At 39.9% G+C, this 25,908-nt stretch overlaps 1 protein-coding gene across 48 annotated transcripts in view; it reads left to right on the forward strand.

Annotated features, from left to right (window-relative positions):
* Positions 1–25,908, forward strand: part of ZBTB20 (zinc finger and BTB domain containing 20) — a 746,634-nt gene that overhangs the window by 588,857 nt on the left and 131,869 nt on the right. For all 48 annotated transcript variants that reach the window (XM_070243773.1, XM_070243799.1, XM_070243783.1 and 45 more), the window contains one exon: positions 4,093–4,132. The gene's annotated coding sequence lies outside the window, so the exon portion shown is untranslated. The remainder of the gene's footprint in view (positions 1–4,092; positions 4,133–25,908) is intronic.

Here is a 25,908-nt window from a genome sequence, read left to right on the forward strand (position 1 = left end):
TAATGGTATTTACTCTTGTAGTCGAGATTAAATGATATACTGTTAATCTGCTTTTCCTTTTTTTTACCCTAAGAATACACACAAATTTTGTATTCTAATCCTCGATATATTCTTGTTTGTTTCACTAAACTGGCAGTTCCATGAGGACAAGAACAGAATCTGATTTATTTCTTCTATAACATCCAAGAAATAGTTATTGGATAAATGAATGTATGTACAAATAAGAATTTGAATTACTTAGCCACAAGGACAGCTAACCCTCCAAGGAGATAGCCATGTCTTTATTAATTATTTTGTGGCTTTGTGTCTTTCCATTGCACTGCTCCACGTCCATGGGTGTAGCCATATTGAGAGTTAGGAAGCATTTACTTAGTAGGATGCTTGAAACCACGGAAGGCACTCGGTACATAGTAACTCTTATTACCATTTCTCTGCTCACTGCTCCTCTACCTAACTGTTCCTAAGGTTCTGTGGACTTTTGAAAAAAGAGACTATAAAGGAGCAGGAAGTTCAGAGTCAGGGAGGCCTTCAAAGGAGTCTGTGTGTCTCTAGCCACACACACTCACCCACGCAGAGCTCTATTTTCCATACATTTTATGTACTCCAGGCTTCAGTTTCTAGCGACTTGTTAAAACTTCCTAGAGGTCATGACCAGTGGGATTGAAAGGGCAATTTCTCTCCTCCCCACCAGGCCAAGGGGCACTAACCTGGAATTTGTGGTTGTCTTTCATGGAGTCTGGGAGCTCCTTGAAACTTGGGGTCTTTGAGGAGTTTCTGGGAGAAGGGATTCTAATAGAGATCTGATAACCTCAAAATATTGGAAACCATTGTCCTAGAACATTACATAAACTGAAATCAGAATTGATTAATCTTTCGGGTACAATTAATAATGCTGTTAGTTCCTTGGAGATTGATACTATATAATAATTTCCACTCAGAAATCACAACACTAAGATCAGATTTCACCACAAGTCACGCTCCTTCCCCTCTCTACTTTTGCCTCCCCCACCATGTTTTAAGGTCCTGAATTAGTTGGGCTTTACTGTTGTATAGTCTTTGCTTTGAACCTAGCATGCTTAATAAATATGTTTTTAATCTTATGCAAAACTATTATAGATAATTCTTTGCATTTCAGATGAAGACAACTTACAGGCATATAAGGTGAATATCACTTAGGCAGAAAGGGCACATATCAATAAAATAACAATTTGAACTGAACAAAAGTAAATCTACATAGATTAATACATATTCTCAAAATTGCCTAGCGGATTGTAATTCAATCAAAAAGTAGGGGCCTTTTGACGTTTATGAACGTTTATGAATAGTATAAGAACTCTGAGATTAAATTTTTAGCCTTAATATTAAATTTGATATGGATATTATTGTTTTTCATTAATACATAAAGGCAACAATTACATCCAATAGAATCTTCAATTTAACTTGGCTTTAATTTGTCTTAGACTGTGACATATACACTGTGATTTTTCTCTCCATCTTGGATTCCTGTCATTGACAGCCTGTGTGTCATTTGACATCCAGGAAAGATAGTTTTTCATTCCAGGCCTTGGATGTATTAGTCAATCTGGGTACAATTTACATTGATCTCTGTGATCACATCAAAAATTTAATTTTGACTGATTAACTTTTATAAATAAATGCTCCTTTCAATTTAGAAAGGAAATGTGAAATAGAAATATATATGTGCTTAGATATAAGAATATAAATTCTGAGTACAGTTTTTTGTTTTTTTAAGATTTTATTTTTCCTTTATTTCCCAAAAGCCCCCCGGTACATAGTTGTGTGTTTTTAGTTATGGGTCCTTCTAGTTGTGGCATGTGGGATGCCACCTCAGCGTGGCCTGATGAGCGGTGCCATGTCCGTGCCCAGGATTCGAACCCGCGAAACTCTGGGAGTGCACAAACTTAACCGCTCAGCCACAGGGCCAGTCCCCTGAGTACAGTTTAAAAAGAACGTAATATATTATAGAGAGTTTTGGGGTTTATAATATGTAACAGAAAAATAACCACGAATCATATTTGTCTTCTTTTCCTAAAAGGTTGGGAAAGAGAGCAAGCTCAAAAGATGTTGAGGGCGTGGGAGGCCGGCCCGGTGTCCGAGTGGTTAAGCTTCTGTATTCTGCTTTGGTGGCCTGGGGTTTGCAGGTTCGGATCCCGGTTGTAGACTTAACATGGCTCATCAAGCCATGCTGTGGCAGCATCCCACATAAAGTAGAGCAAGATTGACAGGGATGTTAGCTCAGTGACAATCTTCTTCAAGCAAAAAGAGAAAGACTGGCAATGGATGTTACCTCAGAGCCAATCTTCCTCAAAAAAATAAAATATGGAGGAGGGAAGAATGGATGGAGGAACAGAAGGACAGATGAATGGAAGGAAGGAGGAAAAAAGATTTGAAAAGATGCACCAGTGCAGTAGTCTGGGATCCTGGTTTATAGAAGATACTAGAATGTAACAAAACTTAAAGCTTTAAAGTCTTTGAGACTCGTCAGTCTTTTTTTTGTATATGTGTTTCAAGTTTGTTTGTATTTTCAATGAATCATACATCATCTAATTATCTTGCTTAAAATTTTCATTAAACTCATCAATTTTGTGAAACATTTGAAAAAAATTTGAAAGCATTGAAGACCCCCAACCTCTCATTCGTTAGCATACATTATGATCCAGGCTGCAGATTTTCAACTTAATTCCTCTTGTCCAAGGAAGAGAACACCATTCTTCATCCTTGCGTGTGTGTGGACAGGGTTTTGCCACGGCCATGAAGGGGAAACTTTCTTTCTGGAGGAACCTCTACGATGCTGCATTTGTCCAGAAAGCTTGCTGAGAAGTGGAGTCTCTTTAATTGCCCGTTTTCTGCTTTGGCCTTACTCTAATGCCAGGTTATTTAATCAGATCCTTCCACTTGATTTCTTTTAATACAGTTTGTTTTGCATATTTCTGGAGGCCTTATGTGAAGTGGTTAAAATCATGGTGTCAGAGAGACAAGAATTCAATCAGCATATATTAAGTCTTTGATAGATCTGAGTAGGGTAGGGGTGAAGAGACTTTGTTTTCTCAGCATCCTTGTCTGGTTTATTAATTTCTCGTGAATCTTCTGTTACTTCAGTTTTATACTGCTATAAGAGAAGCTATCCAAACAATGGTGAGCAGGCCAGTCCCATAATAGTTTATGTGACTTCTGAGTTGAAGAATACAAAGGAAAATTATTAGATTTGAAATATAGAAAGAGAAACTGTCGAGGTCAACTCCCCCCAAACCTGAAGTTTTCATCATTAAAGATGTGTTTTGAGGGGCAAATGCTTTGGTTTAAAATAATGTTGTCAGAGGGGACACTCCTAGGCTTATGAGAAGGGTTAGATGAAGGGGTGTCCGGTCCTCAGCCAGCACCAAGCCAAGAAGAGGCAGAAGCAAGGCATGTTCTCAGCAGAAGGTTAATAATGCATGGAGGTGGTGAATTGTCCAAAAGATCCTCTGGACATTAAACATATTAAATTTACCCTGAAAAGAGCCAAAGCCAAAGTTTATCAGGATTTGACTCATCTTTGTCAAAATTGGCTAAAATTTGTCAAGTGCTATACAGTAAAGCTTTTACCTATGCTAGTCAGTGCTGCCCAATAGATATTTTTACGCAACAATAGAAATGTTCTACCTATAAGGCAGCCACTAGCCACAGGTGGGTATTGAGCACTTGAAATGTGGCTAGTGTGACTGTGCAATTTAATGTTTTATTAAATTTTAATTAGTTTAAATTTAAATAGATAAATATGGCTAGTGGCTACTATATTGAACAGTACAGCTCTAGAAAATGATTTAGATCAGAATGAGGTTGACAGAAGAAGAGGCTGGCACTCCTTATGCTGGGAAGTACTGTGTTAGTCATATAGCAGGAGGCCACATCTTTGGAAAATTGGAGGAGGCTGGATCTCCTTTTTCTTGGGCTACAGGTGACAAAATGGGCTCCTACTGCTCATCCTTTAGGAGCTACCAGTCCCATCTATACTTAGTTTGCTTTCCTTCTCCTCACAGTATCATTGGATTGATTTTTAATTCCTTATATTTTTTTTTTTTTGATTTTCAGTTCCTTGACCATCAGTCTGTGGCCTGCCTCTTCTCTTTATGTAAGTAAAAGTGGTTTCTTTACTTTTCAAAAAATGTCGGATTTGATAAATTTGGGTCTATATCGGTATGTTTTCTGGTTGACTTTGTTGTGGTTTCCAGCACTTCTTCAGTATGTATTAGCTTCTTTCGGGTTTGGAGTTGATGCTCTTGGTCGTAGTAGTGGTTGCCGTCCATGAGGGGGCTGAACAGCCGCCCCAGCCACTGGGCTTATATAAAGACTGCCTTTAACTCCACCGCAGCTGCTGTTTGCAAAAGCCACTGCTCTTCTAAACTGTGGCTTACATTCTTCAGCCAGACACCAGCAACAGTTGGGGCTTTTGCTCCACTGTCAATCAATGGGCAATTATTTATTCTTTAGTTGTACACCCATCTCTAGGTCCAGTCGTTTTTAATTTCAACTCCTAGATCAGAGCTTTCATTTACTGACAATATTTATAATATCCTTTTACTAAGAAGTACAAGACTGAAGTACAAGACTTCAGCCATTTAGGCTAACATTGTGTGTGAAATTGTAAAGTCCAGAAAAAAAAAAAAGAGAGAGAAATCCAGGATTACACATGCCAGGAGGTTTATAGAAGTTGCTATTCTTTTTTAGAAAAGATGGGAAGTCATTTGGGAAAAAAAACTTGATTTCAGATGAAAAGAGAGAACATTTATTATTTAAAGCCCAACCCAGGCTGCACTGAGTGGATTTGGATAAATTTTACCTCGAGCTGTTTGAAAGAGAGTCTGGGGCAGTGAACCCAAATAATCAAAGTTACTACATGAGACACCACCCGAGAGATGCCACAGATAGTACAGTCATCTCATGTGATGCATAATCATCAGCATCCTTCCAGCGGCTTCTCACTCTCCACTGAGCACTGTCCCTTATTCACAACATTCTATGTGACTTCACTGACTCCTTCGCACTCCAAGGTATTTCTTGTATTGTAATCATTTGCACACAAACGGGGTTCCCATGACTCTTTTGCTTGTGTGTTGCTCCCATTAACATTCCTAGAAGCTAGTTGCAAATGTATTTAGGGGAGCAGAATCTTCCAAAGGATGCTAAGGCTAAACTCTAAAGTGACAGTTATTTGACAGAGAAAAGAGATTGATTAAACTCCCCAAAGACTGGTGCTGTGTGTAATGCATTTATACAGCAGGGGTGGGTCCTCCCTGCCCCTGACAAGTCTGGTTACTCCTTATTCTCGGCGTTGATAGAGTGGGTCTGTCAATGCTTTGGAGGGTATCAATATGCATGCTTGTGGTCACCACTTTATGTCTCCCGTCCCTACCTCAGTACCTCAGTTACCTAGCACTGCATATTTCTAGTCCTCTGACTGGCAAATCATTTTTGTTACAGTTCTTTTGTGTAAAAACAGTTCACATAATAGCTCTGTGTTAGACAAGGCATTAATCCTCGCATCACCAGGAATGAGTCAGCACAGTGCACTCCTGCCCGCACGGCTCAGCTATTATGACGTCAGCACTGTAGGGCGAGCCTCAGACACAAGCAGTACAGGGGACTGGAGACCTGTGTCACAGATTAGAAATTGAGGGGGAGACCTTTGAGATAAAAAACGTAATTGAAAGGCTGTCTCTGGCTCACAGGAAAACGTGAAACTGATTCTATGCTGCATCAACCATCAATTGGGCAGCTTCTAGAGAGATCCTGGTTTTTAACCAGAGCTAAGGCTGGGACAATGACCTGTAATGGGCTGATAGCCCCATTCATGTACCTGCTAACCTTGTCCCACCCCTGGGCCAGGCTTCGTGTTTGCTTGGATTGTTCCAAAGCCTGAAGCTGCCTTTATTTCAAGGATGACAGGGCCTGTGACAGTCTTGATGTCCTCAAGTGCCCCACAGACACAGCTGATGGCTTCAGGGGTGGTGCCCCAGATGCTCATCAAAGGGAAAATAAAATTTCCTTGGGAACAGATCAGAACATTGTCTTTTCCTGTGCTTCTAGTTCTCAGTGCCTTTCATGGCCTCCTCCAGACAGGTGCAGAATCCTGCCCATTGGACCTTCTCTCCTTGGCACTGCATTTCCTCCCAAGTCCAAACCTGAATTGGACACAGATTCAAATAGGAACTGAGTAGCTTCCAGATGTTCCCCCTCAAGAGTTTTGCATTCCGTTGCTCTTTAGCAGAAACAACGAGGAGCCCTCCATAACTGCTATGTTGCCTTGAAGCAGGTAACACAGACTTGCCCTATTTGAGAAACCAGGTTCTTACAAGAACCTCTTACAAGTGAAACCTCTCCATAATTCAGTCTCAGATTCATTCTCAGAACAATACCTTTCAGTATCGAAAACTAAATGTAGAAAAGGTTGAAAATTGACTGCCTCAGTGACACTCTCCGTTAACAAGACTTTCCTCCATCTATCCTTCACTCTTACTTTAACCCTGTGATAACCGTCAGAAAGTGCCTTACTGCTGGGATCTTCTGCCTTCATTAGATTGCTAATAGGCTCCTACCATGCTTATAGAAGCTACTACTACTGCTTGGCTTAGTTTTGAATAGCATGCAGAGCTCTTTATTCAGTTTGCAGTCAACAAACATTTATGGAAAGCTAGTCATTACGTTTGGTTCCTGAAACTCCAAGATAAATAAGAAATGCTCCCTGTTGTTAAGAATCTCACAGTCTGGTTGGAGAGATAAATAGTAAATAAAGACTCTCCCATGTGATAGGTGCTGAAATGGAGGTATGTACAACATGTAGCCAGGGGAACGAGGAAAGAGTGCCCACCTGCGTGTGGAGAGGCACCCAAGCTGGGTCTAATAGTCCGAAGAATGAATTGCAGTTTACCAAGTGGATGTGGGGGAGGGGAAGGAAAAAGGGAATCATAATCAGGAAAAAAAGCAAGAGCGTTTACAGTTTCCAAAGTCAGGAGGTGTCATCAAGCACCAGCCAGATTCAGAGGACAGTGGTTCAGTGTGGCTGGAGCGTGGTGGTGGAAAGGGAAGCCTGAGGGAGGAGACTGCAAAGTGGGTAGGAGGCAGATCACGGAGGACCTTGCATGCTGTGCAAAGGAGTTTGGACTCGATGCTGCAAGCTTGAGGAAGCTTTGAAGAGTTTTAAGTAGATTTATATTTTAGAAAAAGAGCACGCTGGTGACTGTAGAGATGGCTGACTGAGAAGAGGGAGCTCAGGTCAAAGGTGAAAACCTAGGGTCTGAACTGTGTAGTGGAGGTGGGCGTGGAGAGGCAAGCTACTTGGTAGTGTTGACATAAATATTGACATTTGCATAATGCCAGCATATCTTGGCCCAGGGCCTAATCCTTGCCTTCTAGGAGAAAGGCTGATGTGTTGTGTGGGACCAAATTTCAGGCCAACATACATCTCTTTATGGGAGCTTCACCAGGACCTCCGTGTGAATCTGACCTCACTCTGAGATGCTACCTACTGGTCTCTAGAGACGTGTATCTCCTTCTCCCTTAGTGGACTTGCAGAGTGGCAGGCAGATAAGGAGAAGACATTCTCAGTGTCCTGCTTTTCTCTTCTTTCACCTGAAAATGAAACAATTTCTTAATAATGTCCGCCTAAAGTCAATCACTGCCCCAATTTCCTATCATTTTTCTATTGCTTTTTCTAAGAAGAAGTTCCAAGCCATTGAGCTGAACTGCAGCTTATGCACAGCCGGATGTTGAAACAATTCAGTGTATTCATTCCTTCTTTCTGAATTAGAGTTCACCATAAGTGTGCTTTTCTCTTGTTCACTTTGGGCTGCCAGGACAATTTAAAGGAAATTTTCAACAGCTTATGTTTCATGTACCACGTTCTCTTTTGCAAATGGAAGGGTATGCGTGGGTGTGTTTAAGTCTTCTCTATATTACTTTCTGGAGAAAGGTTTAGAAGATGAGCAAGACAAGGAATAGGGACCTATTAGAAGCCCAGGTCCCCCCAGTGACCTGAGAGCAGAACGTAGGCTGGTGATCAGATGGTCAATTATGTGTTTGTCAAAACACAGTGGGCTGCATTCCAGACTGCCAGCTTTGGAGGCCCAGCTTCTGCCAACCAAATGTCATCTGGGAACATGCAACACTGGGCACTGTGAAGGAGTTTGAAATAGACCATGCCACAGCCAACCTACTGCCAGTCTTATAGCACCAATATGGCATGCACAGCCGGGCCCCATGTTTCAGAGCTCAGGAATTCACTGTACTAAATTCAAGAGGTCAGATGGGTTCATGTTTTCAAAGCCTATGTTCTCTGCTTTGAACATTGTGACTTGCTCCTCAGCGATTTCCAAGTGATTTTTCCAGTCACATCTCTGTGGAAACCACTCTTTTTGTGATGGTTATGAGAGCCTTGTAAATGTCCCAGAGGAGAGAAAAAAATAAACTTGCTCTGACAATGACTGTGATTCCGACAGAGGGATTCCAACTCTTAGGAAATTACATTAAAGGTGCATAGCTTTTAAAATATCAGGAACCACCTTGGCAACTTATAAAAAGCAGAAGGGCTTTGCCTATTTTATAAAGTGATTTGCATATACCTGCATAAATAATGTCCCCACCTGTACTTTTATGCATTTAGGTTGAATAAATTAAATTCAGTGATCTTTAAAATATTCACTGTCTTTCATTGCTCAGATACCATTTTCAGGACCCTTCCTCCTCATTTTTTTCCTATGGTAGTAGCGGCTATTTTTTCAATCTTTTGACTCATTCAGAGAATCAAAACATTCTGCAGACCAGTCTATCACAGCCAGGAGCGTTACGTCCCTCTGCTTGCATTTCTCTTAGCCTTTCTACCTATCAGACCGTGAGTTCCATATGCTTTTCATAAAAGAAAATGGGGGAATATATTACTAAAAGGAAAACACAACACATGATAGGATTAAGCTCCACTGCCTATATCTATATCCAGACCTGCATCGATATGCATCTCAAGGACACACTTAAATTAACCTTCTCTTTCTTTGGCCACTGCCACCACCCCTTCAGAAACCATCCAGTCACTAAGCCATATCAATTGTAACCTGGGCCCTCAAATCAAAGCCTGGTCATTAGGCCAACCTCAAGCACAATCATCCCATAAGATATTATTAAGCACTAACTATATGCAAAGAGCCATCTTTAGTTGGGAGTTAAAACATAAATCTAGATGTTGCCCTTGCTTTCTCTTAAGCAACTGAAAATTGCGTTAGGAAAAGAAGTTATACTGTTGAGTGTTCTGTATGCATATGAGACAATAAATGACGATTCCTAAAGGAATGATAGAGACCAGTAAGTGCTATGGGATTTCATTCATGAAAGAGAGCCTTGAGGACTGGAAAGCTTTATGTAAAATGTTATTTAGCTGGGTCTTGAAAAATGGCTAGAATGTAAAAAAGATGAAGAGTAAAAGAATAATATTCCAAGCAAAAGCAGAGCCTAAGTGCTGGAATCTTTGAGGGCGTCCAATAATAGTTCTGTTCTTTCCCCACTCAAATTCTAAACCCATTGAAAAATAAGGCAAAAGAACTGATAGCTGGGGAACCAAAATTTTTGATAAAGGCTGGGTTGAAGGATGTAGTATGAGAGGTAAGATGGACTTAACGAATTCCCTTCCCTCCAATGTAAACCTTGGAAAAGCTCTCCCAAGGAAAAACTTAGATCAGCATAAGCACAGTGCTTTTCCAGGTCACTGACTCCCACTAGTCTAAGTAGGAAAGGAAGGAGAAAGAGGCCAAAATCCTACACTTACAAACTCTGACAGATCAATTCCACCTAACTGAGAAACATGGACCAAGGGCTGTCTCACCAACAGAATGATTCACCTCCTTGGAGAAGTAGAAGTATAAGGAATGAGGCAAGAGACAAGGAGTATTTAAAGAACTTCCCTCTGGAAACTAGAAACGGAAAAGAGGCATTCCTACCAATCCTAAGATCAACAGACTGGAAAACAAGAGGAGGAAGTCCTGAGTGAGAGGAAAATGGGAGCCAGAGCCAAGAGGCCAAACAAGGCTCTCATTGGTCTAAGGGACATCCCTGGTGTTGAAACCAGTAGTCATAGAATTATCAAAGGTCTAAACTGAGGATTCCTTTTGGACTCGCAAAGTTACTAGAGTCAGAACCCTGAGGAACACGCAATAAATGAAGATAATAAACTAAAAGTTAGGTAAAAAAGAAATACAAAAACTCTTATCTTTTGTTAAGCTAATAATAACAATAAGAATAACAATCGCATTTGTTGAGTGCTTGCCCTGCCGTAGGCACTAGAAAGACACTTTTAATCACTATCTGATTTAATCTTTAAAACTACTATTATTAAGTAGGTGCTGTTATATTACTATTGGGCAAAACTGGGTAAATGGTATACCAGATCTCTCTCTATTTTCTCTTACAACGTGCACGTTAAACTACAATAATCTTGAGATTAAATGTTAAAAAAAGAATCAAGCTAGCTTCATGGTGGCAAATGGTTTAGAAGGAGCAAAAGTAGGAGGCTATTGTAATAGACCAGACAGGAGACAGACTAGGATAGTGACAATAGGAATAGAAGAAAATAAATGGAACTGAGAGAGAATTCAGAAGGAACGTATACAGAATTTTCTTATGGGTTAGATGTGAGAGATGAAGGAGAGAGAAGTGGCAGCTATGAGTACTGGTTTTGTGCTTATAAAACTGTGCGGAGGACAGTACCATTCATGGTTACAGGAAACACCAAAGGAGAAGCATGGCCAAGGGAAGGTTATTTGAGATGTCTAGTGTGAGGTGCTTTTATAGAGATAAGTGGGCATATTGAACAGGCAGTTAAATATATGCAACTGGAATTCAGAAGTGAAGTGAAGGCAAATGAAGCTGTTGGCATGGATGATATTGCCTGGGGACCAGGTTAGATTGAGAAGAAGGCCCATACTGGGACTGAAGAACTCTTAATATTTAATCAGCTGGTAGAGAAAAATGAGGCTATGAAATGCCCTCAGAAGGAACAGCTGAGAGGTAGTGGGAAAATCAGAAAATGTTGGCGCAGAAGCCAAGAGAAGAGAGGGTTTTAGGGAGTGGGCAGTGTGAGAAGTGCCGCTGAGAGGTCAAGCAAGTTAAGGACTAAAACATGTACATTTATTGTGTTAATTTGGAGGTTACTGGTGACCTTAGCAGATGCTGTTTTGTTGAAATGATGGAAGCAGTAACCTGTTTGTAATGGGTTGAGGAAAAGAGTGAGAGGTGGTGAAAGACAAACAGCAAATGTGTATAACTCTTAGAAGTTCTCTTGTAAAGGAAAGGGAAATGAGCTAGGGTGAGCTCTTGGAATGGGGGAGTGAAATCAAAAGAAGATTTGGAAAAAAGTGGAAATATGGTGTTTTTATATTTTAATTTAAATATTGGTGTTTCCCATATTCTTCAAATGGGAAGAATAGAGAAGAGAGGAGACATCCAGTGTACATCCAGTGTATGGGGTGATTCCTAGTATAAGATTCCTGATAAGGCTAGAGACACAGAGTCCTGAGCATCAGTGGAGGGACAGAAGGAGGGGCATCTCTTCTATTGTTACAAGAAAGAGGAAGGAAGAGAGAGGGCAGAGGCAAGCCACATGGAGGTTTGGTACTGAGAGGTTTCCCAAATGAAGGCTCTTAGGAGGCAGGGTCCTGCTACGAATAAGCAAGGAGGCAATTTGAGGAAAGTAGGGGTTTAAAATAGTTCTTGGCACAAATGGGACAACAAGTTGACCAGAGAAACACAGTGGGATTATCCTTGGCAGTGTAGAGGGCCTGGTGAGTCTGGTGGGTTAATGTTGATGCCTGTCTGCCTTGTGTGATTTTCTCCAGCAGTTCAGTGACCAAGGTGGAAGCTCAGAGGACATGTGTATTTGAGTTCAAATTGAGATGGGGTTTTACTAGTACACGGGAAAAGACAATAGGGATTTTAGCTTCTTTTTGGTTCTAGTTGAGGCCAGAATAAAGGGGCAGTAAATGGGCTCAAGTATCTAGTGAGCACCTGCATTGCACCAGGCACAGTAGAGAATAAACAGAGATGAATAAGGCACCATCCCTGCCCTCAAATAGCTCACTATCTTGGGAAGTGGAGAGTTTGAAGGCTGCCATCTGGTCCAAAAGCCCAGGAACAGGTGACTAGATAACCTTTCCAAGACACAGAAACCCACGTCATTCCTTTTCTTTCTTCTGCCTGCTCCTTCCTCCCATCCTGGCACTACCCAGTCATTTTCTTGCTTTCTCAAAAAATGTCTACTTTCTACCTTATTGCTAAGCCTCTAATATGCATCATACATATTCTGGTTTCTCCCATCATCATTTTGCTAAAATATCATCATTTAGGAACAATCAGATCATCTACTTGAAGTGTGGTATTGGTATGATGTGAATTTTCTCTAAAATTTAAGAGCTGGCATCGAACTATACAGAAAGGCTATTTATTTAAAAGAAGGAGGGAGAGAGGAAGAGTGGGTCTGTAAGAGAGAGGAAGAAAAGAGGGAGGGAAGAAAGGAAGAAAGAGTGCAGTGAAGGAAAGAAGGGAAAGAAAGCTAATCAGCTACAGAAGACTTTATGTAGCAGCTCATGCTTGTTATTCAAGGGAACTCCCGTTTAAGATAAATAGATAAGCCTCCAGTCCTAACTCCATCAGCCTCCAAAAACAGCTTCCAGACCTGGAGACACACCAGAGTACTGTAGATTAATTAAATTCCAGCTTCTGGCAACGTATGACAAGATAGGAAGAAGACCTGAAGAAGGTGGAAATTCCTAATTACCAATGGAAGTAGGATTCCTGACTCAGGTTTATTCTAAGCATTATAAAATGGTGGCTTAGAAAGAGGCAGTGGCAATGCCAGCTTTCCTTTATTTGAACACATTGCGTTTTGCTAGATTCTCTTTAGGAAATGACATTAGGGCCATTTGAGTCAAAACTACATTGCAGATACATCTGGGGTAGAATTTGGCAGCTGTTGAGCAAAGCAGCTGTATTTTTTTTAATATTTACTTCTTTCATGATTCTATAATTCACACTTATTGTAAAATATTAAGAAAGTATAGAGTGAGGAGAAAACATCCATAATTCCACTAGAGAGAAACAACTATTATTGGCAATGTTTAGACCACCTTCTAGTCTCTTCTCTGGATTTTAACATAATTGAGCATACATTGTATGTTTAGGGTTGTATCCTGTTTTTAAAATAAATATTATATAATAAGTGCTTACGATGTCATTACAACCACTTTATAAACACCACTGTAATGTCTGAATAATTTCCCAGAATTTACCTAACTATGCCCTAGATATAGATATTTGGGTTATTTCCAGTATTTGAGATTTAAAGTCCTATAAGGTAAGAACTAGAATACATCACTTGAGACTGCCAAACCTGGAGGAAATTTGAGGATGGCAGTGATGTCACCCATCAAGAAAGTGGTCAGGCAGTGATGTCACCCTGTTAAGAGAGTTACTAATTACTAATGACTATGAAACTCATGTTTGAATTTCTAAGTTGTTGTTGCAGAGTTTATCTAAACTCTTTCCCTCCCAAAGTAAAAGTTCTAATTTTTATTTCTAAAAAGTATGCATTTAGTTTTGTCCAAATTTGTTACAATGATGATGTATAAAGAAGAAAGTAAGATTCACTCAGAATTTCAATGCCCAGAGATAACCACTATTAACACTTTGGGAGGTATATTTCCATACATATCTATTTACCTGACTCTTTTTCTTTTCTTTCCAAAGTGAAAGGAAAAGCTACTTTCTTTTTCGTAATCTGCATTATCACTCAACATTGAAATAGGTATTTTACATTTAATATAGATCTACAGTATGTTTTTGACAGCTACATGGTACTCCAGTGTATGGATAATTTATTGAATCAATCACTTATTGATGGATGTTTAGGATATTTGGAAATTTTTTTCTAACTAAACAATGCTACAATAACTGTCTTTATGCACATATGCATTTTTTAAAATGCACTTGCCCGATTATCTCCATAGGTTAAATTTCTAGCAGTGGAACTGCCAAAGTGAAATTTATCTATCGCTAAACTGACCTCCAGTAAAGGTGTATCATATTTTACCTCCACCAACAAAGAAGGAGACTGCCCATTTCTCTACATCTTCACTAATTTTATAATTGCCAATTTTTGTAATTTTTGCATATGAGTGAATATTTTCATATGGGGGGTATGAGATGCTTTTTCCAAGCATGAAACATAAGTCTGAAAACTCAAGAAAAATATATTAAATTGTATTACATGAAAATAAAAATCACTGTGGTAGAAAATATTTTTTTAGAAACTGGGAAAAAATTTGTGACATATCCCTGATGTTTGAAGAGTGGTTATACATCAACAATGAAAAGGTGAATGATGCAATAAAAATTTGGAAGGGCAAAGGCACACTCCAACATGCCTCTAGTTGTTTAGTCTCATTCCTCCTGAAAAGGCGGTGCTCCTGGAGTCCTGTGAGGCCACCTCGGGAGCTGTTTCCTGTATTCTGATGGCAACACCCACCCTCCTTGCCCTCCTGGGGAATGTTGTGGGGATCGAAACACTAGTCCAGGACCTGCGGAGTTTCTGGGTCGGGGGCTAATTGTTCACTCACGTGAATGTAAAAATGTTCATCTGAGCTCCGCCATCAGACTCCAGAATCAGTAAATTATTGGGAAGGGAAAAATACACACTGGCAGCATTGCCTGATCCATGTCTCCAGGGCAGAATTGACACTATTCTTCTATCAGACGTAGACAGAGATTTCTGGATGTTCTCATAAATAAAGTGCTAGAGGCCATGTCATCAATGTCCTCCACCTTTCCCTCTCTCTCCGATTCCCATGTGTATTACTACATACTTAATGAAATGGAATATTTTTCAGCAACTCCAGGGCAAGTGAAAGATGCCAGAGAGGCAGAAATGCCGCACTGGCAACGTCAGCTCCTGCCTCCACAGCACAAACTGTGACAGGGCGTCTTCCCTCTGTTTGGCATAGGGAGCTTCTGGGTTCTCAGAGTGAGATGCCCAAGTCTTTCAGCGGGGCAGGAGTTGTGCAAAGCTGTTCTGAGTGGTAACTGGAGCACTCCTTCAGCACAAAAAGTTCATTTGCAGATGATAAGGGATGGCATCTGCTCCGGGGCAATCTTCCTCCCTCTTTGGTGGAAAACTGTGTGCAAGAAAATCGTGTGTGCCTTAAATCCTTAGTGTCCAGAAAGGAAGCAGAAGAGAGGTAAAACATGTCAAAGATTGTATGGAGGCCTCTTTAGGCCAACCACAAGCTAAGGAGGATTGTAGGAACCAGACCTAGTAAATGGTTTGTTTTCTACCTGAGCAGTCAAACAGCCCCAGGAGGTGTGAGGATGTGGGCACCCTGGCTCTGGTAGAGGCCCCATGGCTGGCTCAGTGACCCAAGGCTCAGAGTGCTGAATGTCTGGCTTTCTTAATGATGCTCTGAGAAAACTTCACATATTATACACCTGCCTCGGCAACATAGCTTGTACCCAGAGGCCAAACGGGGACACAGTGTTGATGATTAACATTGAGTGTTATTAATTAACAGAATGACTGTTCCTCACGTTCCTTCTCACCCTTTTCTTTTCTTCCCCAAATATGATTGCCTGTCCAAAGCTGGGGAGGGTGTATATATATGGTGTACATGTATATATAGTACATACACAACCTGCTTATTTAGAGAATCTTTCTACTAGGGCACTGGCAGAGGCGTCTTGTTTAAAAAGTCTTTGCAGTGTTAAAATTAAGATTTTTTCTTTCATTAGGCTCTTCGTTTATGCACTCTTTCTCTGGTCTCTTTGTTGTTCCTCATCCCTCCTAGTGTGAGGTTATTGAAGACAAATCAGACATACCTACCTTATCCCAGAGAATCATGTCCAGATATTTATTTCGGATGGGCCACCTTACCTCTCACTTTTTGGTAGACTAAAATGGATTCCACCTTTAGTTCCTCACTATAAATTTCTAGGCTTTTGGTACATGGAACATAATGATCACTTCTAATTTTAAATTAACCCTATATTTTGGCTGAGAGAAGCATGTGTCTCATGACAGAGTTTAAGTAAAATGTACACCCGAATCCTTTAACAATGTCCGTCAGTCTGGTCCTTACAAGCTAGTCAAGGATGCATAATAGAAATAACAGGAAATGTCCAGTTAGAATCATTTTCTGGGATTTTTCCCCTGCTTTTGCCATCATCGCCATGCTTGAATAATGTCCACTGTGCTTGTGCTTCCCCAGTAGGCTCCAATCCTCTACCAGTTTTATAACAGTACCTTTCAGTAAAGATTAGGAAGAATCTTAACACTGTGTACTTTTCCCAAAATGCCTGAAGTATCTGTTGATAGGGTGTCTGTATACTATCTGTCCATTTACTTATAAAGAATCAATTTCTTCATCATCTCATTACCACCAATCATCAACATCAGTCATCTAGAATAGGTACAGAGGCCAGCCAACTCACAGTAGGCTGTGTGCTCACCACTCCACCCCGACTCTCTGATATACCTAGGAAAAGAGTGTTAGCAATGTGCACTAACATCCAGAAAACTGCTTCAGAGTTCTGAATTCTGGTGCAGAAATCCAGGAGAAATCTTATTGGCCACTGTTATTTGGAATTTTTCCCTTTTACCCAAACAACAAAGAACTACAGTCAAAACACTTAGAAGAATTCCTTTTGCACCCTTCTGGTGTTGGATTCTAATTTATTCCTTCTTAGAAAATGGAGGGTTACATTTAAATTCCAGATAAATGCTTTCGCCTAGTAAGAAATGAATGTATAATTTTTGACTAGTGTGATAAAATGATCTTTCATGAAGTGCAGCATCGAAGACTCATCGCCACCCCAGTCATGGCCAAGAGATGGAGGCCTTCTTTAGAGATGAGACAAGAGCTCTATGGGTAGCCCTCCAAATGGATGCAGACTTTGAGACAGGAAGGGATGCAACTAGAAGCCAGAAGAGCTGGGTGTACATTAATAGCACCCAGCAGTCACCCTAAAATGAGTTAGACTTTAGTTAAGAGGGAATCAAAAATCTGCACTATAGATATTCATCCATTTCTAGAATTGTGCAGGGTTTTAGTGTCTTTTCATCTCTTAGCTAAATTCTGTTTGTAGGAATAACTTGATCTAAGAAGAAAGATTTCCCCGTACAGCAGTCAGATTATTTCATGGCAACAGTACATCCCTTGGCAGCCCACACTGACTTGTGGACCAGCCTGAGGATCCAGGGAAAACAGACTGAGTGACCCAGAGGGACAGAGTCAGGGCCAGCCGTGGACATGAGTCTTTACCATCTTCCAAAAGCTACCCCAAATCAGCCATGTATTTCTTTTCTCAACAATAGGCATTGGAAAACTTAAAGATCAAAATTCCTTTTAAGGCCTGAGCTATTGATGTATTTATATAGAGATTATTTCTAGGTCAGCCACAGCTACCTTTGTCTGTGGCTCAGGACCTCAAAGCATCCCATACTCACATGCACGCATGGTCTATTGGTGTGGGCTTTCCCCTGCCTATTAGACGCATTACAAACTTGCTTTTAATGGGGCCTCTCTGCATTCCAACAGAAATATTTCTGGAGCTCTCCTGGCTCCCACAATGTTTGCTGGGTGCACATTTAATATGTTTTAGCTTTACTGCCTGAAGATGGAATCAGGGACATCTACCTGCACATGACAGTGCTTTGGCTCTTGCAGCTGCAGAACTTAATGTATGTATCAGTAATGAAAATCTTAATTAAGAAAGCTGCATCATTGTCCATGAACACTCATTTTTCTCCCCCTGCAAAGCCCTTTGTGTATTGCAGTATATACCTGGTCCAGACAGACAGAGCCCTCGAAGAGCTTGTCTGCCAGATCTTCTCTTGATTATTAACAGCTAGAGAATGACAAAGTCTCGCTCTCCTTTTGTCTTGAAGCTGAGGCTTGGAACAGCAGAGCACACAATGTACTGTAGGGTTTGTTTGTGTTTTTTTAAACTTGCTTTTATTACGTTGGTGGGTTTAAAAATCCGACAGTGTTGATCAAAACTAATTTAGGTAACTTAGAGTTGCCAAAACACTAGCAGATGCATATTTACACATATACTCTCAGAGAAATGTAATTTTCCATATAGAAACAATGCACAAACCTAAGAAGGGACCATTTTAAGCTGCCTGCCCATGTTTCCAACGCCTTTGGCCTCTGATGCCTGAAGCCTGCCGTGTTCCTGCTTATGTGAACAGACCAGTTCCTTCTTTCCCTGCACCAAGGTGTGCATGCCAATTTGTCATGTGCAGAGAATAGGAAGCTTGGAAGGAGGGAATAACTTTAGGCAACTATCTACCCAGAAATAACTGAGAGTTCTTAAAAAGGTCTTTTGAAAAGGTGGCCGATAATTATGTTTAAGAAACAATGTCCAATTTTAATGCCTTAATAACGCCCAAATCGTAATACCCAAAATAAAAAGTTAATTCATTTAACATTCTCTTAAAAGCCTCAAAGCCTTTCACTCTTAAAAAGTAGCAACTCCTCCTATTAATTTCAGGACCTTGAATCATGACCTATAGCATAAGGAGAGAGACTGGTGTCTCATCTATTTGTGTATCATTCAATCGTCTGCATTTTCTAAGTCTCTGGCCTACAGTGTTAACCATTTTCTAGAAAATCCATGTAAATAATTGAATTGGGCTGTAGCCATATGCTTACATAATACTTTCTACTGGAATAGAAGGGCATGCCCACCTAAAGTTCTGATAATAAGTACTTAGGACCTGTCTTCTTCCTGTCCATATTCTGTCCTCATCAAGAGGGGAGCAGACGCACTGTCTCTCATAATTCTAGTGTGATCTGTTATTTACTCTGCTTCTTAGAACTTAACATGCTTTAGCTCATTTATTTTCAAAATCACTGTAAAGCAGGTAACAGTCAGCTTTCTGCATATCTGTAGCACAAGAAAATGTGTGTAAATATTCTCTATGTATCATGCAAGATGTGAGGAAGACCTTATTAAGGGAAAATTATTTCTGAATATCTTGACATTAAAATCTCATGGTTGCACTCAACATTTTAAATTAAGTTTACAGATGAAAAGTAAATAAAAATAGACTTATGGTTGCATACTAGAAGCATAATAAGGTTAGAAGGGATGCTATCAGGGTTCTTGGTTGCTAGATAGGAAACACTGTGAACAAGTTATTTTACTCTGGAAGATTCTCCTTTTCAAGAACCATCTGGCCAACTCTGCTATAAAGCAACTGGAAGTAATTGGCCTCGAAATATGTTGCAGGTATACACTGTGATGCATAGAGGAGGCTGTCAGTAAATGTTTGGAGAATGAACAAATTAATAAATTATGAATGAATAAAGGAAGGAAGGAATATTGTTGGTGTTTCAAAGACTAAACCAGAAGATTGGGTACTTCTCTTAATTTTGGAAAGCCCTTGGTTAGAAGTTTGAAGTGTGTTGGATGTCCAGACCTTGATCTTCAACTTTCCAAACAATAAAATACTCAGTAGGATTATGAAGATTCTTGAGGTTTACTATTTGGGGAGATCAGTTACTTTCTGCCTCTGGAACACACGCACACACACACATACATACACACATATATATGTAAGTGTGTATATATATGTACATATACATACATACATCCTTATTTAAATGAGATATATAATCCATGTATGTATGTAAACAACCACTGAATCACAATGTAAAACATACTTCTTACTGTGAGTTGTGAATAAAAATGTTTGAACCACCCCCCCCCAAAAAAACATTGCAGTAGATCAAGATAATCTCCTCTCATTCAGCATATCTATGATTTGCTTAAAATTGAGGAGTGACTAGGCCCATTAAAAATGGCAGGTGGCAGGCCTTCTGATGATTTACCCTCGTCTCTGCCTCTCTGCTGATGCCTCAAGGGGTTTCCTCATCATTTTTGTGCAAGAAATGCCATATGTTTTATCAACTTTGACCCGGTCAACAAGCTGAGGAATCAAGCAGGTTTAGGGCCAAGAACTGCCATGGAACTGGAGTAAAAGGTATTTTGAAAGTATACTATCTGACTACAAGGATGCTCTTCAGTTCAATCCTGGCCACCCTTTGCTCTCACATGGATATATGTCCACTAGCAGTGTGATAAGTGATCCTGTCAGCAAACATGTGCATCAGTGGTCCTCTAGAACATCATATTTATGTTAGTGCCTAATGAGATGTTCATAAAGCAGCATACAGTTTGTTATATTTAAATGCCTATGACTTCCTTATTTCAAAAGCAAGTACCTTTAAACATAGAAATAGCATTTCTCTATATGCAAACCTCTATACATAAAAAGGTTTACGTTTTAAAACAAACATGTTTTTGAGTTTTATCCAAATTCAAAAAAAGCATCTGAAAAATTTAACAGCTGAAAAACACTTTCTCCTTGCTGGGAAAACTTAAACCTTGCTAGGCTTTATGCAACTTAAAAAAAAAATCGCTTCTGTGCTGAGAACTTGCATGAGAAATCTCAGCATGAAAGGTTGTTGGAATTTTTTTCTTCATAGAGCTAAAACCAATCGTTAGTTTTAGAGTGATGCTGCAATATGCATATGCTTTGTCAGGAACAAATATGATTTAATTTCAAGGGCATCTTCAACAAAAATTAGGGGGGGATGATAAAGCCTACTTAAGCAGTGATCCAGAGTCTGAAAGCAAAGGTTGAGGACGTCGTTGTCCCATCAGATCTAGACACACTGCTAAGGCTGAGCTGGTTGTTACTACTTGAAAAGCCGAGAGGTATTTGTATTGTCTCTGTCTCACCCAATCCTTACTTACTTGTGAGCCAAGAGGATCTCACAAGGAGAGTGCTGTTCTGTGATGGAGTCCTGGACTGTGTTTTCTATTTGTTTCAGCCCTTCAGTAAATGGTCTGTTACCTGCCATTATGACCTGCATGCATTTGCTGAGCAGCTTTTCAAATCAAAACAAATTACGTGGCTGTGTTTCTAGAAAGCTGAACCATTTTCAAGATAGTATGGAATTGGAAGCACACATAGACATGTCCATGCAATTGGATGTTTATCCTGGACACATATGTTCAGGCATATTCAGGAAATAGGAAAAAAGAAAATAGACTGGACAATACAAATATGGAAATACAGCCTGGTCAAACATTGGCAGCACGTGCTCCTCCTAACTGTGCACCCATGTATGAGTGACTTTGTAAAGAAAGCCCACACTCAAGCATGCTACTCTTAATACTCTCCTGGAAATAGGGAATGCAAAGTAATTTTTCAATATCATACTGGCCACCTTCGGAGTGTGATGCTGTGGGTAGTGACTTAGAGGCCATGGATGGGAGAAGACACAACAACATCCATCCATTATTTACAGGGTAATTTTTGAGAGAAACAAGTCCTTCCTTGAAGACAGGCTTAGATATTTCAAGACCTCCTCAGAAAATTTTTTCAGCACCTTCTGTGCTCCAAATTGAGGCAGTTTGCATCATGTTTCAGTATAACTGAGTAACAGGCTGGCAAATTCCCTGCTTTCCTGTTCACCAAAATCCAAAATAGAACTCACAAAAACTCCCTCTTTCAAACTCCCACCCCACAAAAAACACCCCACGGCGGCCCCCCAGGGAGGAACAGCTTAGTAAAAAGCAACCAGTAAATAGAGCCAGCCCTGGAAGATACATTCCCAGCTGTAACTGGAGCGCTGTGCTGGGCACTGTGAGCCTGCGAGAGCTGGCACGTTTTTATAATACAGATGCGTAAACGCGCTGTCTGAGGCAGAGGAGTGGCGGCATCTCCTTTGCTGTTTCTTGTCTGGAATAAGTTGCCCAGGAGGAGCCTCCCCAGACCCAGAATAAAAGACCTGATTTGCCATCGGACTCTTTTTTTTTTCAACTATGACCTCCTGCAACTTAATTTTTCATCAGGTTTGCAAAAAACACTTTTGTCAGACTTCCGCAGCATTTTCCAAATTCAGACTTTCACTGTCTGTTGTCGTACTCACACATACACACATATGCACACACATTTACGGATTACATATTTAAAGTGAAATATGTAAATATGGACCACTTTAAAGGTTTTCTAAGGAGCTTGTATTCATGTGTTTTTGATAACGAACTATTTTACAGTGAACATAAGATAATCAAACCAATGGGAAATCATTGTTCCAAACCAAGTCAGATATTAACTTTTGGGACCATGTGATATACATTTTTAAAGAACAGTTTATTTTATGGAGTACCTCTTTTTCTTCTCTAAAATTATTTTCTAGAATAAAATTTTTAAAATTGATAATACTGATTAAAGTGAAAAGAAGGAAAGCTGTGCTCCAACCAGAGGTCCAGTTAAACTTCCAAAATTGGGCCAAAATTTTGTCCAAAATTCAAATCTGATCTCTGAAGGATAAAGATTAGAAATGCTGAGGTCTGTGCAAAAGAGCTCGCTGTCCAAAGGCCATTTCCAACAGCTCAGGAAGAATTCCAGGGGTTCAGACCTGTGTTTGACAATAGGCCCTGCCTGTTCTGACGTCCTTTGGGACAAGTTAATTAATTTTTAAGCTTCAATTTCCTTAGTTATAAAATAAGAATAGTAAGAGTAATTGCTTCAGAGAACTCTTGTGAAGATTAAATGAGATAATACACGTGAAGCATTTGTAAAGCCCAGTATCAGCCACGTAGGAAATACTCCATACTGGTAATTATTAATCTAAACTATTTTGACATTGGCAATATCTTTGGAATAAGTGCCTAAGCTGGAGATGAAGATGATGCCCACTTCAGTGTGTTATTTCTGGCAGGTCTCTCAGTTTACATGTGATGATTTCTTGTAACCACAACACCCATAATTATGCAAGCAGCATTTTGTTTTCTCAAGGTGCTAATTATTACCTACTAACAGTGTGCCAGGCACTGTGGAAGGCATTTCATGCACATCATCTCACAGGATCCTTACAACAGCCCTTTAAGTTGCCATTATTATACCGATTTTTCAGATGGGGGAACTGAAGCTTACCCACAGTTACCTAACCGGGTAATAATGGAGTCAGACTTTGAACCAGGCAGCCAGTACTAAACTCTGAGAAAATAATTACAAATAAATAGAAACCATTGTACACAAGATGTTTATCATAGAAAACATATTTTTTTACTTTTTCACTGTAGACATTTCAAACATATAGAAAAGTAGAAAGAACGTCATAGTGAACCCTTATGAGTTCCTCACTCAGCTTCAACAAATATCAGCTCATGGTAAATCTTGTTAAACATACCCACATTATAAAACTGGAAATAAGCTATATGTTCAACTCTAGGGGACTGGTTATTATTATGACATATCTACTAGACAGACTTTATGAGCCACTGAGACGTTTCTGAAGAGCTTATGATAACCTGGACAATTTATGCTACATATTAATTAAAAGGCAGCATACATAATTATACATATTGTATAATCATAACTATTTTTTTAAATAATACATTGTGGATCTTGGAAATCTAAGATTTTTTAAATTTTGTTTTACTACTTTCCTATATTTCCTAAGTTGTATATCATAAGCATATTTTATTTTAACGATATAAAAATTATTTCTCTAATATTCAGAAAAATAAACAGGCATACTCACATGTAGAGAGAGGGCTTACTTATCAGATCTCACTATGGAAATCAGCTTATGTAACAGAATATCCCATATAACAGAAGTTTATCTCCTCTTAATTATCAAAATATATTTTTTATTTTATTAATATTTTTGATGTACAACAATTTAAATTTATATGCATATCCAGCTTTCTTAGAATATACTTACTATAATCCAAACTTTTCTAAATGACTTTAGGTCACCATCTTAAACAACAATTGTGTTGTGTTTCTACCGATGCTGATGGGGATGTGGAAGTATAAAAATAATGCTGTACATTTGAATATTGCTTTGTGGTTTCCATTTTGTGGCATTAACCATTTTGTCCTAAGTCTATAAGATTATTTGCTTCTCTGCTTATCTACCCCTAGACTTCTATAATATTTTTAGTTCTTGCGTCTTCTTTTTATAGGTTTTATTTATCTTTAACTATCAAGTTACTTCTCGTCGTGCAAGCCTCCATTCCTTCTCTAATGCACTACTTCTAATCTGTTTTGGGCTAAGAAAACAAACAACCAACATTGTTTAGGTCACATACAAAGTCCATGCATTCACTTGATAAATATTTGTGAGCAGTACACTGTGTACTCAGCCCTGGAGAGGATACACAGACAAACAAGACACCAATCCTGCCCTCAAAAAAGCTTTAATTTAACAGCAGAGCTGAGACATTGCCTACCTCGCTCGAATCCACAGTAGAAGGTGATATGCTCTATGACGGTAGTATACAGATAAAGTTTTATTGGCGTTCAGAAGAGAGCTAGCTGGGGGCTTTACCAGAAGAGGTAACAGTGGATTTGGACCTCAAAAGGCAAGGAGGACTTGAGCACGCAAAGATAGAGAAAAGAACATTCTGAAACTGTGAGCAAAGCCCCGAAGAATCAAAGGATAAAGACTTTCCATAGAAGTTGTTGAGTTTAACTACAGCGTGGAGTGTGTAAAGGCGAGTGGTGGGAAATAAAGTGGTAAGGAAGATTGGGACCAGAAAGTGAAAGGTCCTGATTACCAGGCCGAGGAATTTGGACTTTATTCAGTAGACACGAGGGAGCTATTGCAAGTTTTTAGTAGGAGAGGAGCATAATCAGAGCTGAGCCTCAGAAAGATTGATCTGGCAACAGTGAGTCAAATGGATTGGGGTAAGGAAAGGCGAGAGGACACAGATCAGGTGGGAGACTAGCCCCACAGTCCAGGACAAGGCAGCAGGGCCCTAAGTAGGGCAGGGGCAGAGGGAACGACCGAGCCGGGGAGCTGATTTATGACACTTGGCAGAAGGAGAATTAATCCATTATATTTGGGGAGCAAGGGAGAGGAAGGCACCAAAGACATCGCTACGATTTTGAGCCTGAGTAGGGCCGTAAACACAAGCAGAGGGCCTCAGAGCAGGAGCAGGTTTGGGAGGGGAAAGCAGGACTTTCATTTTGAACACGCTGAGTGAAGGTGCTGACCCGCTCCACTGGGCTTTTGGAGACGTGAGACTTCAGTGCTGAAGAAAGGCCAGGCTTGGAGATGAAGAGTTTGAGCCGTCTCTGCCTCAAAGACAAAGAACACGGAGAGGCAAGAGGCAGAGCGTATCAGAGAGATGTCAGGGATTTGTGGGTGGTCTCCTTCATGCCAGTTTTGGCTGCTTGCAGGTGTTTTTCGCTTTCTTTCTGCTCTTAACCATATGTGGAATACCACATAAATGGCTTGCAGATAAGTGAATTATTGCTTTATACATACAAACATAGAAAATATATTCTAAAGTAATGCAGTAATTTGGAATATAGCTTAGGGGGTCAATTTCACATTATCCACAATCTTTATCTTCACATATAATATATTCCTGTGTGACCCAAGAGAAGTCACCGTACCTCTCTGGATCTCAGATTTCTCACCAATTCAATGAAGAGTTGATTAAGATCCTTGGTCCCCACAACTGGTTGCAGGTAGCCAAAACCTAGATTGTATCAGAATCACTGGGGAAGGGAGGGGTGAAGACCAAGGCTCAGGAATCTGTATGTTTTAAACCTCCCTAGGTGATTCTGATGTGCAGCCTGAGTTGGTAACCACTGGGGTAAACATTCCAGCTCTTAAATTCTAAAGTGTTATCAATATTTAGACAAAATATGGTGTTTTTTTTTTTTGCCACAACTCACAAATAAGAAAATATATCCAAAATAGCAAATTTACTGTTAAATTCAGTTCATCTATGACAAAATTCTCCCCCCTCCCCTTTTAGTTAGGAGTGAGATATAAAGTGTGT

Source organism: Equus caballus, chromosome 19 (genome assembly GCF_041296265.1).
Source record: "Equus caballus isolate H_3958 breed thoroughbred chromosome 19, TB-T2T, whole genome shotgun sequence".
In the NCBI taxonomy this organism is placed as follows: Eukaryota; Metazoa; Chordata; class Mammalia; order Perissodactyla; family Equidae; genus Equus; species Equus caballus.